At 38.7% G+C, this 2,844-nt stretch overlaps 1 pseudogene; it reads left to right on the plus strand.

Annotated features, from left to right (window-relative positions):
* Positions 1–1,960: 1,960 nt before the first annotated feature.
* Positions 1,961–2,844, plus strand: part of LOC147882420 (uncharacterized) — a 1,083-nt pseudogene continuing 199 nt past the window's right edge.

The following is a 2,844-nucleotide window of genomic DNA, read 5'->3' on the forward strand; positions in this document are numbered from 1 at the left end:
CTAAGCTAGACAACTCCAATTATGACACATGGAAATACTAAATGAAGACCATTCTTGTACCTCAGGACAAATGGGATTATGTCGATGGATCTACACCTAGACCATTGTATGATCCAACAACTACTCCACTTTTTGTCACAGCACCAGCAGTGGGATCTACAGCTACACAAATAGTTTTCGCACCTATAGCAGATCCTACCATTAACCAAGCTCAGGCAGAATGGGATAAGAAAGACAAGTATGCATATCATCTGATCAAGCAGAATGTGCAAGATGTCATGCTAGGATAGCTCAACACCATCAAGACATCGAAAGAAGCATGGGATATGTTTTCAGCTCTCTACGAGTCCAAGAACACTTCCAGGATTCTCACACTGAGAAACCATATCAATGAGAGTTTTTGCAACAGTAGCAAAACCGGTCATACTTATGTACTCTGGATAAAAGAATACAACAATCAACTCGCAAAAGCAGATTTCTATTGATATTTGCTATACAACTTTTGATGTTGAGCTTCCATACCCTAACATGGGTGCATCCCATGTCAAAGAGGCACTTGGTAGTATGGTGGGTTGGCACTCTAATGCCATGCAACCCTTATCAGAGGCAACCTTGAGCAATAGTACACATATACCAAAGGTTGTACTTGAGCAAGTTACACCACCTTCAGGTTTGTGGGCATGCACATACTTTCATTATAAAGGATTGGATTATGTATAAATTGTTTCTTATCACAAGTGGTTAGCTTCAATGGCTGATTTTTTTTACATTTCTCTTGTTTAAGGGCCTATGCAAGGACATGCTTGTAACATGATACTAGAGGAAGGGAATATGCAAAGTAGAGATGACTGGGTGGGGAGAAAAGTATTGTTGTGGTCACAGCATTTGGAAACAAAGTTAGGGGAGGGTCACATACTTCTTGTCCATCCATATGAAGCAATCGATTTTAAAGAGTTGGGGGATGATCACCTAGCCACTTCTCAAGTGTTTATGCAAGACGGTGCTAGTAATCAGTCTATAGAGGATGGTCTTCAGGTGAAGTTGCTAAAATGGCCAATTGAACAACTTACATTGGAGGATGGTAGTAGGTTGTTGCTAAGAGAACCTTTTGAAAATGATCACAATATTGCACAGTCTTTCCCTTCTACTGATGACATCAAATGTCTAAAAAAGAAACTACCATATAGGATGATAAATAGGAAAACGAAGGAGAATAGTGAAAGAGGAACAAGGTTGGCCATGAAGACAACACAATGGGATATCCAAAGGATTGCAAGTATTGATTGTTGTAAGGAACATTGTTGTCAAGTTGCTGATCGAGAAATGGTTTTGAATGTGCGACAAGAATATTGGGGTCAATGTTTTGCTAATTGCGTGAATCACATTTACAACAACCTACAAACATCCAAGATTGTTGAGGGCCATATGAGTGGATTGACGTTCTTCATAGGAAACATGAATGTTTGTTGCAAGGCTTGGTACACAATACAAGGAATTCCAAAGACTACTTTCTATAGGTATAAGAAAAAACATGATCTTGGAGCACAAAAACTATGCATGGAAATAAGAAGATGATACAAAATCGAATGAGGCATATGGAGGTTGGAAAAGCTGTGATTCAAATGTCTGTTGAGCGTAATGCAGATAAAATGCCCCATAAAAGTCGTACAATGATGACAGGGGAATGTGAGACACAAATGGTCATCCCATCCATATACAAGCAAGTGGATATTTTGCGAGAAGTCAACAAAACAATGGAGAGGTTTAAGTGCAAGCCTTTGTCAAGGTCAACATTCTGTTGATTATGGAAAACTGTATTCAAAAAGTTAGTCTATCAAAGACAAGTACATTCTCCAAGTGCGACATTTGCTCTAAACTTAAAATGAATCTAGAAAGAATGAAGATAGAAAGTGAGAGGGAACAGTTGCTACTAAAGAGACGAGCACACAGTTTGCAGAAAATGTCTTGCAGAAGCCTATATTATGCATGGAGGTTGTCTTTAGATTTGGACCCGAAGCATAATCTTTGCATCATTCATGACAAGATGGATCAAATGAAAGACTTGCATACCAAGGCTACAACCTATACCAAAATCATTGAATCGTATCATGCAACTTCCTGTAGCCTTAACAGGGATGCTCACTCATGGACATGGGCAATTGGCATATGGAAACTTCTCTTTACAGTATTGGAAGAGTGACCCTAATTTCACCATTGGTTCATTGTCACTATGTTTGCAAAACGTCAAGAGGTTGGACAAGCACATGTATGGTGATCTTTTAAACAAGCATGGTAGCAAAAGGCAAGATTTATTCTTTGCATTGATGTCAAGAGATGCATTAGATTACCACATGCATGAAGATGGACTTTCAAAAGGAGAACTAAATAAATATGATATTGAGGCTACAACAAGTTCAAGGATAACTTCATTCAGTAGAGAGTACAAGCAGCTTCCATGAGTACTTCTCTTACAGGTAGAAAACTGTGGTTCTAAGAATAAAAATAGATACTTGTTTGCATTCTTGTCCTTGCCTGTTGCACATGTAGTCTTTCAAATGATCCAACTAGGGTTCTTAATGGTGGGACATACACATGAGGACATTGATGCATTGTTTAGTAAATTCTCAAAGAAACTAAGAACGAGTTGTACTTTCACATTTCCTCATCTGATGCGATCCTTCAATGCATGCCAAAATTCTCGTCCATCTCCATTTGTAATTCAAAAGGTTCCTGATTTCAAAACATATGTCAAGGGGTACTTGTGTGAAGGAAAAGAGGCTTTGGTGGGACATTCAAAACCATTGCACTTTCGGTTTTTCATGCGTGATGGTGATCCAATGTTTC

This window comes from Dipteris shenzhenensis, chromosome 29 (genome assembly GCF_047967505.1).
Source record: "Dipteris shenzhenensis isolate YYH24624 ecotype China chromosome 29, Dip_SZ_1.0, whole genome shotgun sequence".
Lineage (NCBI taxonomy): Eukaryota > Viridiplantae > Streptophyta > Polypodiopsida > Gleicheniales > Dipteridaceae > Dipteris > Dipteris shenzhenensis.